The sequence below is a fragment of the Rattus rattus genome, chromosome 5 (assembly GCF_011064425.1).
Source record: "Rattus rattus isolate New Zealand chromosome 5, Rrattus_CSIRO_v1, whole genome shotgun sequence".
Taxonomy (NCBI): domain Eukaryota; kingdom Metazoa; phylum Chordata; class Mammalia; order Rodentia; family Muridae; genus Rattus; species Rattus rattus.
In genome coordinates, this window is record NC_046158.1 from 79,707,295 (window position 1) to 79,724,927 (window position 17,633).

Here is a 17,633-nt window from a genome sequence, read left to right on the forward strand (position 1 = left end):
TTTAAAGGTAAATTTCTCCCTGTCAGGTTCCTGTCCACCTTAATCCTTAATCCTGATCAGTACATGTCCTTTCTTTCTTTCTTTCTTCCTTTCTTTCTTTCTTCCTTTCTTTCTTTCTTCCTTCCTTCCTTCCTTTCTTTCTTTCTTTCTTTCTTTCTTTCTTTCTTTCTCTCTCTTCATAACATCATTGAAACAATAGGAGACTAATGCTTGGGAGCATTGCTCAAGTGTGAGAGCTTGGAGTGCAAGCTGTGAGAACATGTCCCATTAAAACAGCTCTTAGGACAGCTGCCTTGAGTAGAGTGCATCATGGGGACGAACTTGCTGAGTTTCCTGAAACAACCCAAACCCTAAACGTTTTACAAACTCTTCTGTGACTCCTTGTGACCCAACAAACTTCATGGCCAAGACATTGCTAAACCATGTATTTCATCATCACCTCTCACACACAGGCAAATTTAGAGGAAAGAGTGATGGGCGTGGCATGGGGCTGGACCACAGCTGCACACTGCAGTCTGGCTCTTGTCTAGTCGGTGCCTTTGAACCTCACTGTCCTTATCTGCAAGTTCGAGGTTGATATAAGGATAAAATGATCATGTCCGTCACTGGTCTATAAATTGTGCTTTCAAACAGTTTGGGATGTTCTTTTCAAACAAAGTTAACACGGAAAACTGGTTATTAAATACAATATAAGCAATCACCATTTAGTACCAAGTCTTTCACTGTTGGCTGAACCTGTCAAGTTCCTATTCAGCACCCTTAGGGTTCTCTGCAGCCTGCTTTGGAAAAAAACAATTGATACAGTAAAAATACATTGGCAAATGTAGGTGGTGGCAGTAATGAAGAAAAGGTTCCTCCTTCTCTGACCCTTAGATCTCTGTTACTTATTGTAATTGGAAAGTCATGGTTATAGTCTCTCTCTCTCTCTCTCTCTCTCTCTCTCTCTCTCTCTCTCTCTCTCTCTCCCCTTCCCTCCCCCTCTCTCTCTCCCATTAGGCTCGGATGAGGAGAATCAACTACACCCAACAATTCAGCTATCCGTATACTGTTATTTCTACAGTCCTGTAAGCATCAGTGTATCTGTTCAATCATCCACTGTTATCCTTGAGTTGTGTGGTGGCTCTTTGCCTCCATGTCAGCATTTGAGCAGAGCTAGATATCTGTACCCAGATCTGAAAGTAATCTCAGAAGAAAATCTTTGTATGGTTTAACATAAGCTGTGCATTTGGCATCCTCTATCTGACGAATGGTCAGTGCACAAGTCTTTGACAGCATACAATAAGGGCAATCACTTGTTAATGACAATACTTTGTCCTTTGACGGTAAGTTGGCAGCACATCTTCACACAGCTTCCATGTGTCTGATCCACACAAGGCACCAGCAATCTATTTGTAAGTTAAGGGAGATGTTATTACTAAACCAGCAAACTGAGAAAGCAAGGAAGCCTGGCCAGTAGAAGTGGTATTATCAGGGGCATTATCCCTGCAATGGTGACTGTAGTTTAACTTCTAAAACCATGAGAGCCACTGTGGGACATGCACTTCAGAGTTGCCCCACTCAAGAAGAAGTCAAATGTGCTTCTTTCTACACCAGCTTCTTCACTTGATGGTTGAGAATACATCTGCGGACATGACTCCCTCCACGTGCCTGAGTTAGTGACCTTGGTGAATGGAGATTGCTCTTTAGAGGCAGATGCAACTATACTCTCCACAACCTATACCTGCATGTATCATCTGTGTCATCATCTCCTCTTCTGTACTACTATTCTTTACCATAGTTGGAGTTGGCATGGGCTTTTTAATCAATGAGATATCACAAGCTGACATCCTGAAGGGATTTGACTTTCTAGTTAACCGTGACTTGGTCAAGATGTAAGTGTATGACAGTTACCCATGCACAGTTAGTCCTGGGCTCAGATACATCAGAATGTGCTCAAGCACTTCCCTGATTCAGGATCTATGGCATAGAAGAACCCATCCATTCTAGCCTGTGTTCTGTCACAGGGCTGGTTACCTGTGCTCTGGTACTGTATATCCATTTCATCACATCTTCCCTGCGTGTCCCCCACCCGGCTCTATCCCAGAATCCTTTCTGCCTCCCAGACGTCCGACCTCTATTTCTTGCCTACCATTGTCTTTTTAGCTGACAGGCGGTGCATCCGCACAGTACACAAGACAATCTCTCTGTAAGCACCAAGAGGCAGAAGAAACCAAGGATTGATAACACACCACGGGCATTACCAGGACAGGCATTGTCCTACTGGAGAACTTTGGAAAACAGTTGAAAATGTATTTCTTGGATTATCTCAACCAAGTATGGGTTGTCCAGTCATTGGCTGAGGTGATGCAGACGGTAGAATTGATTATTGAACATGCAGAGGAGAGAGTTGAGAACAGTAACTAAATTTGGGCAAGGCAAAAACGTTAGAAGTCAGGGGCATTTCCTAATTCATTGTTTCACGTTAGACTCATGTAAAGTTGTGGCCGATTAGCGTAGCTCTCTCTAGTAAGAGTCCTAGGGAAGTCGTGGACAAATCTAGCACTGGTGTGTCGTTCCCGATCTTAGAGGAATACCTCTGCTGGCATGGAGCAGGGGTCGGGCTCAGATGTTTTAACTTGTAGTTTTGCCTTTACTCACCCAGCCTAAGAAGGGAAGGCTCCTTGCTTGCTCCTTAGCACAGTTGCTAAGCTGTGCTAGGTTAAATTTTGAATTACCTTAATGAATTTACTGAAAGTACAATGAAAAGTTGAAGTCTGTTACTTTTAAAACGGTTGTAACATATAACACACCCAGAAAAATGACTTAGTTTAGCCTATTTCTATTTTCTGGTCTGAGGAGACATGAGCTCTCCTCATGTAGGGTAGGGTGAGTGGACATAACTGTTTCCCATGATTTATTAAGCTTTGGTTTTTTTACAGTGAGACCTGAGAGAGAGAGAGAGAGAGAGAGAGAGAGAGAGAGTGTTTTCCTTTATTACAGTGTTTAATGGAAGGTAGTATTGGAATTCTGGGATGCTATCTCCTTTCTTCTCTCTGCATTAAAGCCAATTAAGGCACAGACATAAAATTAAAATATCAGCTTAAGTGTAACAAAAGATTAGAAATAATCCATGTTCATTGATAAGGGGCTGATTAAATAAACTTTCATATAGCCACAAAATAGGATGCTATCAGGCATTAGAGAAGGAGTCTGTTCTCCCAGATTATTGATCTTGAAAAGATGCTATGAGAGTGGGCAGGAGGAAGGGAGGACATCCGCTTCAACAGGTTACACATACAATAGAATCTAAAAGGAAATGCATGACAGCGCTGTTGTGGTCTGAGTAAGAACTGCCCACTTATATATTCATATATTTGAATGCTTAATCACCAGGGAGTGGAACTCTTTGAAAGGATTAGAAGAAATAGGAGGTGTGGCTTTGTTGGAGAAGTATGTCACTGGGGCTTAAGGGATTAATCCCAGAAGGGTTCAAAAGTCCAAGCAGGCCCAGTCCTCTCCCTCTCCCTCCCTCTTCCCCTCCCTCCCCCTCCCCCTTTCCTCTCTGCCTACTCAGGATGTAGCTCTCAGTTACTGCTTCTGTACCATGCCTGTCTGATTTCCGCCATGATGATAATGGACTAAGCCTCTGAAACTGTAAGCCCTAGTCATATGCTTTCATAAAAGTTTTCTTGGTCATGGTGTTTCTTCATAGCAATGGAAGGAAAGAAGGAAGGAAGGAAGGAAGGAAGGAAGGAAGGAAGGAAGGAAGACCAACCTTTGTGGTCTTAAAAGAAAACAAGCATTGGACTGGAGAGATGGCTTAATGGATGAAATTTTTGCTGTGCACAAGCATAAGGACCAGAATCTGGATCTCCAGAACCCATGTGAAGATGACAGTATGAGTCTAAGATCCAGTTTCTCTATGGCAAGATAGAACGTGACACAGGAGAAGCCTTAGAACCTCCCAGAGGGTGTGGCATACCATGTACGTGCCTCATGTGTGGAAGGTCAAAGGCTGTCCTCTGACTTCCACAACTATGGCATGGAAAAAAATTACTCACAAAAGCAGTATAAGATTTCCCCCATCTCTCTCTCTCTCTCTCTCTCTCTCTCTCTCTCTCTCTCTCTCTCTCTCTCTCTCTCTCTCTCTCTGACACACACACACACACACACACACACACACACACACACACGAAAAAAGTACTACTCCTTGCTTGAAGGTCTGTAGATGGGCTAGGACAATCCTTCTACCTGTTGAACTCCATTCTGCTTCCTATAACTGATTCTGGAATCTAGGGAGAAAGAGCTGCAGCCGTGGCAGAATATTCTTTCCTTGTCAGGTATTGGAACACATGGCCAAGCAAACTGTAGAAGCAATACTTAGCCTCTGTCATATGCTATCACATCCCCCCACTGGCAAAACAAGTCTAAGGACCTGTCCAAGCTTCAGACTGTCCCACGGTGCAGAACATGAATGGAGATTTTCTGGCTGACACGTCTGTCTCTCATGCCTGGTAAGCATGTGCTTCCCCGGGAGAAGATGAGGTATGCCTTTCCTGAGTCCTTCAACCCTAATCACCAGTTAATTTTCCCAATCAGCCTGCAAGCTGCCACAGACCCAGCACCCTGATGAGACTTCTGGGAAACTTGAGAGAGTGAAGTAACCGCATCCCAGTCTGGAGATCCCCAAGGAGGAATTGATTATTCAGCTGATACAGGGATAGTTAAAAAGCACTTTGCTCCTATGATTTACTCAAACCAAGTCTTCAACACCCTGTTTCATAAAGATTGCAGGCTCTGCATCCTGGTTGTTAGCTTTCTCAGCGTCATGACCTAAGAAGAACTGAAGGGAGGAAGGGCTCACATTCATCTCAGCCCATAGGCACTTGCACCCGTGCACTTGGGCACTTCATGATAGGCAGAAAACAGCTCATGGGGGATATGAACTACACTGAGGGACAGGCCCTATGCCTAACAGTAGATGGCTAACACAAAGCTAATTCAATCTTAAACTGCTTTTGTGAGTATTTTTTTCTTATTGTCCTTTTGTTTGTATATTACATTGATTTTGTTTTTATGGTATGTGTGTGTTTCTTGTGTTTGTTTTATTCTGTTTGGTTTGTTTGTTTGTTTGGTTGGTTGGTTGGTTGGTTGATGTTTTTAAACAGAGAACGGGTGAGGAGTTGGGTGGGTGAAGAGGTACAGAGGAAGTGGGAGGAGTTAGGGGAGAGGAAACTGATCAGAATACAGTGCGTTTAAATTAAAAACAGATTTTTAAAAAGGATTAGTACAGATTAGTACAGCCTTTTTTTTCTTTTAAAGAAAGAAACGCCCTTTTCGTCGTGCTTTACTTGTAGTTAAAGGCACCCGCAGCCACTTACTAGTAGCATGGTTCCGGTTAGTCACCTGATGCCCCTCACTCTTTTGCATTAGCACTGTGTCACAGAACTGCTGTGAGGGGCAGATGGCATCGCGGAGGAAGTCTTTTCGACCTGACAGGGTCTGGCATCTGTGCAGAGTGCAGTGCCCCATGGGTAAGATTTGTATTACAGGAAATTTGGGAACTTTCAAGTAAGGAAATACAGACCAGAGACAGCGGCTGCCTTTCCCCCATCTTTAGTTTGTCACCCCCTAGCGGCTGCTTCTAGAACTCATTCTACAACTGACTCTTCAAGTTGGGAATCAGTTTGCACCAATGAGGGCTCCTACACACTAACAGCTACCAAACCTGCCATCTATGGGGACCCCAGGAGGAAGATGGGGGGGCTTTTATTTTAAAGCACTACACAAATTTGTGCGCGTTCCATTTTTATATGAAAAAAAGTACAAGAAAGGGGAAAGAAAGCCTACAGGTTCCCCTGCCCTAAGGAACCACCGTGATGTGATCTTCCAACAGTTTAGTACTGGCTGCTTCTGAGAAGAAGAAGGAAACTGACAAATAGTTAGCCAGGTTCCCATCAGTAGCCTCCTATACCACTCTTGGAGAAGAAACTGGTGAAGTTTTTACAGGGAAGGGCACTGTAACTTTGTACAACTTTTGGAAAGAATAATACACCCATCCTTTGGATAGGCAATCCTGCTTGGAGGGAGGGACAAAAATAAGGGCAAAGTATAATGTCAAATATTTATGAAAAGTCTACAGTGCGACCCATTACTTGTATGATAATTTAATAAAATTAATCTTAAAATGTGCTTACTGAACCCTGGGCCCGGGAGAGTTGTATACACCGCTTACAGACTGCTAGGACACTTTCTGTATATGTTATGTCTGTCCTTCGGGGAAAGCAACCATTTTTTAAAAAATAATAGTTTTGTGGAGGTATAATTCGCTTGATGCCCTGGTCTGCCGGGGTTCTAAAACTGTCACCATCAACTGAAAGCAAAGGTGACTCCCCTGGAGCTGGAGTTACAGGAAGTCATAAGTTGCCTCAGACTTGCGCTTGGACTCAAATGCTGGTCCTCTGGCAGAACAGAACGCAAAACCACTGAGCCATCTCTCCACCTTTGCTCATGAAACCTTAGAACAACACTTGTCTGGAGGGTTTATCAAAGGATGGGGAAGGTCCTGTGGAACGAGCTTCAAGGAGACACATTGCTAGTGAAAAGGCAGTCACAGAACCACACGTGCTCCTTGAATGTGTTCACTTTAGTGGGTGTATCAGTTGGAAGACTGTATACCAGACTGTCACAATGTACCTCCATGGGCACAGGCACACATGTTGGGAACATGCACACACAGAGAGACACACGGACACACAGACACACGGGGGGTGTCACTTGCACACATGAGTAAAAATAAAATCTTAAAATTAAATTAAAATTTTGCCGTCTTGTGTTGGCTGTATCACAAATTCTTCACCCAGTGTGTGGTTTAGAATAGTACCTAACCAAATATTTGTTGTTTAATAAACGGTCTCTTCTGAGAAAGGCATGGGGGAGGGGACTGTACAGAGGAGTTGGTTTTTGACTCTGCAGACTGCGTCCTTTATGCACAAACCCACATAGTGCTTGCTCGCCTCCTCTCTCTCTCTCTCTCTCTCTCTCTCTCTCTCTCTCTCTCTCTGATACAGAGAAATAATCAGGAGTTATTTTGGCCTTAAAAAAAGAAAAGAATTGTAAAAGGAGACCCTCAGAGACAGTCGATGTGAAACAGAAGAGTGGCCTCACTGGCATTCAAGGGTGCTACTAATTCTTCCGGACTATGGGGATCTACAGGTCAAATGGGTGCATTTCACTCCTAGTACAGCTCTATATCTAGAGGCTGCTCATTTGCTGGGGAAGAACTCTACCAACTGGAACGCCCACTGGATCAATAAACCATTCTCTGAAGAAACAGGAATCCAATGTCAAGAAACTAGCACTGAATCTTGTTTTCATGCCCAAGAAGATCCTACAGATCAATAAGCATTAGAAGACATGGCCACGTTCTTTTCTTTCTATCGTTTTTTCAATATTTGCTTAATTTCTCATCCCCGTTAAGCATTCTGAAGAGGCCCACGGATCAAGGGCTTCTAGTGAGCACACACAGACGTGTGATTGTGTCATCGAAGGCTAAGGCTTGCTATGTTGAGAGCCTATTAAGAGAAGGGACCAGGAACCGTGGTTTGACTGTGTTGCCAATCAACGGAGGGTGCAGGGATGACCTACATACTACAGCAGCTGCAGATTACAGGGCTCAAAGAGCACAAATGACAAGTTGCACTGAAAATGACGGCACACAGAGGCCAGGAATGTGAGTTGGCTGCACGACAACCCACCCCACAGTGGAAGCAGACACTCAGGGTCTGTTAGTGCTTTCCTAAGTTTTCGGTGTAGAACATTTCCACGCTCCCTTATGCTGTTTCACTTCTCAGGCTCGTGCAAGGCAAGCTCAGGTTTTCAGTAGGGAGCAAATTGACCTCTTTTTTGACTTCCCCTCAAATAACAGCTCAGTCACAAATAACTGTCGAGATTGATCCCCTCCCCTTTGTCTTCATCTCCACTGTTACTACCCTAGTTCAAGGCTCCACTGGACCTACATAGCTGTTCCACAAGAATGCTTCTTGCCTGAACTTGTTGACCAAGTGCTCATGTGGAAAGCTAAGTGGACTTGAGTAGCCCTGTGGTGTGGTGGTCAGGGGAGCATAGGCCTTGAAGGCCGGCTGCCTCAGTTTGAATCCTGTGTCCTTTAGATCCATGGTGACCTTGGCATGTTAATTGATCCTTTTGAGCTTGGTTTGCTCAGAAGAAAAAGCTAATGTGTACATGGTACGGGTGAAGCCAAGACTAAATGACATAGTACAGATTAAGTGTTTGGAACAGGAGCTATTGTTAAGCTGGCCTCTTTGAGAAACATACCGCTCCTCTTTACAATGTGTTGAGAAGAAAGTCCAGATGACTCCTTCCAACACACACTCACGTGCATGCACACACACTCACGTGCATGCACACACACACACACACACACACACACACACACACACACACACACCTACGAACCCTGTGGGACATCATCTTCCTGCCTGTTACCTTTCAGTGACTAAGCGCTTGCTTCTCATTCCACATTGACATGAATGTATACTTGTTACTATAGGAAGATGGGCCACTGAGTCTGCAGACATTACTCCTCTCATGGGGAACTTTCTCTTAGTTTTCTGCATTTCTGACCCACTGCTACCTGTCCCTTGAGTCTTGGGAGGTATTTTCTTTGAGATGTTTATGTCACTTGTGTCAGTGCTCCTGCAGAAATGTCCTTTTCCATCCCATCAAGAAGTGTGCTTGACATTTTACACTTTAAGTTTTCAGTGTGAAACTTAAACGAGCATGCTCTCCTAGCAATTGCAACTGTTTTACATTTCATCTCCATCTCTTTCCGTTAGTGTTATCCCCATGTAAAGTACAAAAAATCATGGATTTCCCTCATCAGTCGTCAAACTTATACCCCCACAAAGGACTTAAGTGAAGGGTTATTCTCCCAGCTAAAAGGCAATATTATCACCATACTTTAAAATAACTGACTCTGTGGCATCGTTTAATACTTGGTCCTCATTCACATTCCTCCGATTGTTCACCAACTTTCCCTTAACTCCCCATGCTACTCTTCCTGTGTGCTGGGTCAGCTCTGAGAGGCATGAATACATTGTAGTTTTCATGGCGAGCTCTCAGCTCTGTGTACATTTGCTGAAAGAGTAATTATGGTGCTTCAGTTTGTCCCACTGGAAAGGATCCTCTCTTTATTCCATTCACACACGCAAGCACACATGCACTCACTCGTGTATACATTAATGCACACACACATTCGTGCACATTCACACACACACACACACACACACACACACACACACACACACACACACACAGGAACACTTGGCCTAGTGACTGTGCTTTCCATTGTTCAAATAGAAAACTCTGGGCTTTCTTTCTATTTGTTCCCCCCTCGGCTGATCTCATTGGCAGCCACGCTCTGTCCTAACTCCTTTGGTTTTGTTTCTGCCTCTCACACCCTTTGCTCATCCTCCATGGCCTTGACCTCTCATTTTTTGGTATGTTCCTTCTTTGCCTCAGGTTGACCTTTCCAAAAAGAAATCCATTCAGTTTGGAGGTTTTGTTTTTTCTGTTTGAAGCCGTCTGTGTTCACACCTAGTCCAACCTCCGGTATTAACCTGGTGACTTCCATGTTCTCCTGCTTCCTCTCATAAACCCTGCTGTCCGCTGAGGCACACCATGTATCTCTGTGCCCCCGTTCCTATCGCCTGAGATGCCCTCCTTTCTGCACCAACATTTCTTCACCTGAAAACCCAGAGGCTAGCTCATATGCCATTAGCCTACCTGCCCTTTCCTGGTGAGGGTTCACAAAAGCCTCTGACATACTAAGAGCTAAACAGCTACTGGATAGACAGACAGAAAATGCATCCTCTCCCCCTTCCCCATCCCTGCCAGCCTGTCTAGGTCCTGTCACTTGGATCTCAGCTTCACCCCAGCCCAACCCAGCCCCATATTGCCATTAGATGATCCCCAGGGCATAAAGTTTCCAAATGGCTGCCATAGTCATTCATGGTTTCCATTTCCTAAAGAGACAGGGGCAGGAAGATTCTTAGTAATTTTCTTTTTACTTCCCAAATGCTGCCCCCCTTCCCAGTCCCCCCTTGAAGAGCCCCCCCAGTCCCTGAGAGGGTGTACCTACTGTTATCCTCCCTACCCTGGGGCATCAAGTCTCTACAGGATTAGGTACATCTTCAGTCACTGAGGCCAGACAAGGCAGCCCTCTGTGCCTGTATACATGTGGCGGGGGCCTCTGACCAGCCAGTGCATGATATTTGGTTGGTGGCTCAGTCTTTGAGAGCTCCCAAGGGTCCAAGTTGGTTGACACTGTTGGTCATCCTGCAGGCTTGCCATCCCCTTCCATCAATGCAGGTGACCTTAGCAGAAATGCCCAACAGTGGGGACACGGAACCTGAAGAGACCACCTCTAGTGGCCAGAAACGATGCTCAGGGAGGAATAGGGACCTGAATCCACCAAAAAGACTCTTGACCCAAAATTACTCCTGTCTAAAAGAAATACAGGGACAAAAATGGAGCTGAGGCTGCAGCACTAGATGACCAGTGAAAGGCCCAATGTAGGATCCATCTCATGGGCAAGCACCAACTCCTGATTCTATTAGTGAGGTACCACCCAGCAGCTGACTGAGACAGATACAGATACCCACAGCCAAACCACACCAGTCAGATGGAGGTCAGGGATCCCTGTGGAAGAGTCTTTTTATTTTTTAAAAAGATAGGATTTTTGTTCAGTGGGATTTTTGTTTTTTAAAGTATCATTTTTAAGCGAAGAGTTTTATACCTTGAGGGCCTCTAGGCAATGACCTTCTAAGAAACTGTGTGATGGCATGGCCTCTCTGCCTCCTTTAGGATCCTGAGTAAATGTCACTGCTTTCATGTGCTTCAAAGAGACACTCCACTCCTGCTCATTATCCCACCTTTTAACTTACACCGTGAGGAGAAGAGGGTTTTCAAAAACCAAAGACATCTCCTTGGAACAAGAAACTCACCTCGCATTGTACCAGAGGACGCTCCTGATGCACCTGTCACGATTGTCACCAGCCCTACATCACGGGCAGTAATGCCTTTATCTTTAGAATGTACAGCAAAGGAGGACATTTAGGCAGTGCACCCGGAACTGTGACAGGCACAAAAAGAAGGGAAAAAAAGCGTAAAGAATCCCAGATGCTGACAGGTCAGAGGAGGGTAGATGGATGGGAGCTAAATCTGGACTCTTCCCGTCCCTCCTCCACTTAGCAGAACACCCCGTCTTGGGTGAATTCTTTAACCTTTCCTAGCTCCAGGTGCGTCTCCCATCTGTGGATAATAATATCCCAGGGTTCTTTGTGAAAGCAAAATGAGGTGTTGTTTGGGTAGCAGGATGTAAAAGCTATTTCGGTCTCAGTTGAACTGAATAGCCAGCACATTCCAAAGCGAGCTGTGACGCTGGGGTGCAGGGGAAAGGACAGCAGAGGCACCAATCTTGTTTCCTCTTCCTACTGTGACCTCCAGCACACGGGGGACGCTGGACAAGGGAAACTGCCAGAGTGAACAGGACGAGTTGGGAGAAAGCAAGGAATATGTTTCCAGGTCCAACCATCCACGCTTGGCTCCCAGAGAATGGCTCCAGAGAAGCACAGTGGCCGGGAGGCAAGACGTTACTGAGGGGCGAGGTCCGATCATGCTTTAGAAACCCAAAGTAAGGAAAGACCAGAGAGAAGGTGACCCTCTGGGATGATGGGGAGTAGTAGGATTTCGGCTTGCTAGGGTAGTTGAAATTATTTTCCAAAAGTCCGAGGTATGCCACAGGTAACCTGTGGACCTGTGGTAGTTTCTTGTTTATTTGACTTTGTTTGCTTGAGACAGGATCACACCATTGCCTAGGCTGGCCTTCGATCCACAGCAATCACCCTGCCTCACCCTCTCAAGTGCTTTGAGGACAGTAGAAACTCCTCTACACAAGGAAGCTGTTAATGCCTGCTAGATGATGAACGTGTGTCTTCCTGCTTTACAGGTTGCAGCCTCTGTCCCCAGTGCCTCAGGGTACGGCTGTATATCGAAACAGGACTTCTAAAACGCTGGTTGTGGGCCAAAAGGATAGTTCAGTGGGCAATCATATTCCTGCCAGTCCAGATGACCTGACTCTGATCCTAGTAACTCACCCGATAAAAAAAGAAAACTAACTCCCACAAGTTGTCTGCTGGTCTCCACATATGCACCGTGGCACACATGGAACACACACGCACGCTACATTAACATTTAAAATCTTAATTATGTTAAATTACAAGGTCCTTAGTAGTAGATCAATGGTTCTAAACCTTCCTAATGCTGCAACCCTTTAATACAGTTCCTCATGTTGTGGTGATCCCCGAACCATAACTTTTTGGTTGCTACTATATGAATTGTACTGTAAATATCTGTGTTTTCCAGTGATCATAGGTGACACCCGTAAAAAGGTCACTTGACACCCCCACCCCCACCCCAGGAGTGTTGTGACCCACAGGTTGAGAACTGCTGATGTAAACACTAAACCAGTGTGCATCAGGGATGTGATGTGCACACACAAAAGAAGGACAATAGGCGAATCCAGCAGGAAGGCAGGCATCTAAGGCAGGGAGAAGGGCCTTGTCTTGAACTTCTAGTCTCTCAAGCCCCGTGAGGCACCCACCGTGTGGAGTAAGAAACTACCTGGTGAGAGACAGCTGTTGTGGGACTACTTGGACTGAGGCACCGGTCTCAAGCGTCTGCTCCATTTCCCCAAATTCTGGAAGTTAGACAAACGCCAGCACTCCTCAGGAATTGGTGAAGCTGGTTCCCCTCTACCAAAAGGAGTCATTTCCCTAAGTGGCAGAAGGGATAAATGGCTACCTGTGGTACCTATTACCATATCAAAGCTCTTGCTGGCCTCCAGGCTCCCTCAGTAGCAAAAGTACCTGTAACACATTGCAGAGTCCACACTAGCCAGCACCCTAGCGCTTCCCACCTCCTCCCCTGGCCTCGCCTTCTCCAGCTCAGGGGCGTTCATCTTCACCCTGCCATCCTGCTAAGCTCTCTCTTTTGTCTGCAGCTCTTTATGCCTTCCTTGCTCACCCTCCCCTCTCGAGGCGAAGCTCTCCCACACTGTCTCTTCCCCCTTCCCCTTTCCGCTCTGCTCCGGATTTCTTGGGGCCAGGTCTAGACTGATAACCAGGTTGAGTCTACTATTTTCTCACTCTGCTTTGGACACTTCCGGATGCCTCTGGCTCTCTCTCTCTCTCTCTCTCTCTCTCTCTCTCTCTCTCTCTCTCTCTTCTCTCCTCTCCATCTACAGTAACAATCTTCTCCTTAACCATATGATGGAGTGGTTATATTAAAGTATATACATCAAGGAACTGGTAACTACCAGGTTCTCAGTGACTCAAGTGTGATTTGGCTGTTGTTATTTTCAAGCTGACTTAACAAATTCTGATATATATTCTGTACACACACACACACACACACACACTCATACACACACACACACACACACACACACACACACACACACACACACACACACCCCACAGAGCACAGAGACACATGCACTAACACACATATGTCCTTGGTTATTTTCCTCCAGGGAACCCCAACTAAACATCTCCTCTCTTTGCTCCCCAGCTGCTGGGAAGTGAACAAATTTCTCCTGGCCTGTGATTCTGCCATGAGGCCCCCCATGAAAGCATGAGCCAAAATGAAACTTTGATCCTTAAAAGTTGATTTCTTCAGGTATTTTGCAAAAGTGATAGGAAGTTAACTAAGACACGATAGTGTGAGCCAAGTAGAAACTTTAGTGGCTCTTTTGCTTCCCCTCTGCCCTCCCAAGAGTCAGATAAAAGCATACCATTGATTCCATGGGCGGCTATGGGGAGGTTTCCACCCCAGATGGTGTTGGAAGTCTGGCATCCCCAGGGACTGGGTGTATCAGTTTTTCAATTGACACAATGTTAAAAGTATACGTAACTGGGAAACATTTGGTTCCTGAAAGTTATCCAGGAGAAGTACAGAGTTGCTTTAACTTTTATTCTAGGACAAGAGTGAGGACCTACAAAAAATAGAGTACTAAACACAAATAGTTGTCTTACTGAATATACTTCACAAGTCCTGTTTGTTTAATATATAAGAGAAGTTATCGTCTGACGTATACATATGGCTCCTTGGTCCATTTACAACCAAGCAAGAGGCATTATTCAGTGAGTAGTCATTACCATTCAAAATTCCCTCCCTGTCACCATGGGGGAATCCCATCCTCCTCAGGCAAGACAATGTTGATGGCAGCAGACCAGTCATTAACAGTTGTTCACTCCTCCAGCTGACATTTCAGGTATAGAAACTCTATAAAGCCAAGGAGTGAACGCCACCCTCTAAATACACCAGTTCATAAAGCAAACACTACCTACCATCCAGTAGGCAAACTGGGCAAGCCACAAATTCACATAATGCTCCAATGAGAACTGAGTCCAAATCTGGCTTCCTGGTTTAACGGTCATGTGACCCTAAATGATTTCATGTCTCTGTGCCTCTGACTTCCTTATCTATTAAATTGGGGTAATAAAGTATCCACTTGACTAGGTTATCCTCTAGAATAGACCAAGAAATAGATGCAAAACTACTTAAGACAATATCCAGCCAGGGCAAATGATTCAGTAGACAGACTTAGCATTATATCACATGATTTCTTAGAGGGAATCCGGTGATGAGCTCAGTTTATTGGTAGCATGAGGAACTCCTGATGGAGAACAGATTCTAAACCCAGACTTCCTGTTATGCAAGAATGGGAAACATGACTGAATACACGTTTGCTATTATTGCTGTTAACACTGTGAAGCACTACAGTAATGTCTATATGTATACAGTGCACACAGTCAGAGCTTAATAGTAACAGTTGCCATCTAGAAAAGGTTGCTTCAATAAACCTAAGGTTCTGGCCACTCGGAGGTCTCAGAGGCATCTGTGGTTACTCCTGTTGGTGAATTGTTGGTAAAAGATCACCGGAATCTTCTCAGGTTCCGTTGTTCCTAGATACTGTAACCTGTTGTTTATCACTTGAGGCTTGAGTGTCCCCTCTCCCCTTTGGGGACGAACGTTTCAGTTTGGAGACAATGTTACCATCAGCCATAAAACAGGTCAAAACACCCTCACACACAATATGAAAGGAACAAACCCTTAAAACGTGTTTTAAAAGGCATAGCTGTCCCTTACCATTAACAGAGGATTGAATTTAGGGTCCCCGAGGACATGGGAATCTGAAAATGCACAGAACCTTAATTTTTAAAGTGATACAGCCATTTTCAATAAACTATGCACACCTTCCCACATGCTTTAAGTCATCATTAGATTACCACCACTGTCGGGTACAACATAGAGATTCTGTAACTACTTATTAGCCTGTGCTGTTTAGAAAAAAAAAAGGATAAGGAAAAATGTCTGGGTATGCTCAGGTTAAATGAAATTTAAATAATATTTTTTTATCCCATGCTGGTAACATTCTCAGATATGAAACCCATGGATATAGCAGGCTGTCTCTGCTTCTCGTTTGTCAGGCTGCCAAACTTGACCACAGTTGCCCTTCCCTGTGTGAGCAAGAGGTGTTTCTCAAGTAAAGAGGGTGTCTTGAACCCAGAATCCCATCTTCCTTGGGCTACACCCTCAGCCATTGCCTGTAGTGTCTCTACCCTAGGCTCTCAGTCTCTCTCTCCAGGTTACCTGTCTTGTTCCTTCCTCCAGTGTGGCTCCTACCTTTCCCAGGAGAGGTGAGGTGTCCTGTCCTTCCAGCCTTCTGAGGTGGTGACACTTTGACAGTAGGCCCCACTCACCACTCACTGACTCTGAAAACTAATGGGAACGAAAACAGAATCTGAAAGGCCGCCCCTACCAGCAGGAAATCATTGTTTCGCCAATCCCAGAGCTGATAAACAAGTGTAACATTGGAGACAGGAGGATACAGTGCTATTCAAGGCCAATGTCACAGCCGCTGCTCTGTGTGCATGAAAGAAACAAAGGGGGCCTGTGTACAAACACAGGGACAATGCTGTTGCATTACCAGCTGCTTCTGTTACTCTTGGGGACAGCGGATGAGAAATGAGGCCATGGTGTCTTTCTTGGTTTGATGTGCTCTGAACTTAACCAATCTTAGCAACCAGGCCATTTAGGGTGTGGACAAGACCCAAGCACATTTAGTTCACGGTTTCTATAGGGGGAAGCATGGGTCATCACCCCAAAATGATCGACTGCTTACAAGTCATTTCCAATACATGCTAAATCTCCAGTGCCCCTCTCCCCTTCCCTTATCACCTTTAGAGGCCCAAGATATTAGAGTCAGAGAGAACCGTAGTAATCTTTCCACAACCTTCAATGCTTGGTTTTCACAGACACCAAGCTCCTATCCGATTTTCTGACTTACAGTATTCTGTGGCTAGCTTCCACACTTCCTATGAGTCCCCACCCCAATCTTTTGAAACTGATCAGTGGGGGTGTTTCAAACCTAAGTAATTGTGATGGTTGGTTTTCAGATGTCAAGGTGCTGCAATCTAAAACCATGTGAGATGGGAGTCTCAACGGAAGGATTACAGGCCGGGCCTGTGTGTGTATCTCTAGGAGATTGTCTTGGATGTCGATTGAGATGGAAAGACCCACTCTGAATGTGGGCAGCATTGTTTCCTGGGCCGGGCACTGCTATGTGTAAGAGTGAAGAAGTCTAGCTAAGCGTAGGCACCAAGCTAGCAGCAATGGATGTATTTGGTTTTCTCCCTGCTCCTGACTGGGCCTGTGGTGTGACCACAGTCTCAAGCTTCTGCCTCGAGGACGGACTGGTATTTGGAATCCTTTCCTCCTGTATCGTTTTCTGTTGGGGTAACAATCACAGCAACAGAGATGAAACCAGAAGGAAATGTGCTCTGCTGTACTTACATTGCGATTGCTTGTCTTAAGAAATAATTGAAGCCCATGAGAGTTTAATAATGTAAGTGTATCTATGAATAAAAAACTGTCAAGATCCACTTTTCACTGGAAATGAGTAAATGAAACAAATGAATCTACTCAAAGTAAACTTTAAGTTTGGTGTGTTGGTAAGTCTGTAACAAGCATGCCTCTCCTTGTTCCTACACAGCTGCTCAGTTTCCAAGTTTAGAACATTTGGAAGCATTTTCATTGACCTTTATCAGGTTGATATCTCGCGCAGTCCACATATCTCCAGCCAAGCTCTGAGCACTTACAGTTCTCTGACTAATGGTTGTAAGTTTAGTTAGCAGCATCTGGAGCACTGGTGGTGGACAAATCTGAGGTAATATTTGCAGCAGCTGCTGAAGCTGCTCTCACGGAACAACAGCATGCATCAGGCTGGCCTATAGCCTTAGCACATCCACCTTTCGCTGGTAACCCTCCACCAGGTTGTGTTTATTCAAGGAAGAATCATGTCTTTAAAGTCAGGTAGCTTGGAAAGCCCGGCTCCTTCCTCCACAGGTTTCTGTTTCTATCTTAGTTCTGGAATCCTATTCTGGAAGTTGGAGTCACTGCCCATCTTGCAGTTGCAAGGTTTCAGTTAAGCCTTTGACCCAGTCACTGCCACTTTCAGACTCTCTGAAGGTCTGCCTCTGAGGAAGGAGGTGTTGGCAGGCTTCACT

The 17,633-nt window shown here is 45.0% G+C and overlaps 1 protein-coding gene across 1 annotated transcript in view; it reads right to left on the reverse strand.

The window, feature by feature from the left end:
• Positions 1-15,882, reverse strand: part of Prr5l (proline rich 5 like) — a 169,141-nt gene extending 153,259 nt beyond the window's left edge. The window contains exon 1 of the mRNA XM_032903788.1: positions 15,751-15,882. The gene's annotated coding sequence lies outside the window, so the exon portion shown is untranslated. The remainder of the gene's footprint in view (positions 1-15,750) is intronic.
• Between the last annotated feature and the right edge of the window lie 1,751 nt (positions 15,883-17,633).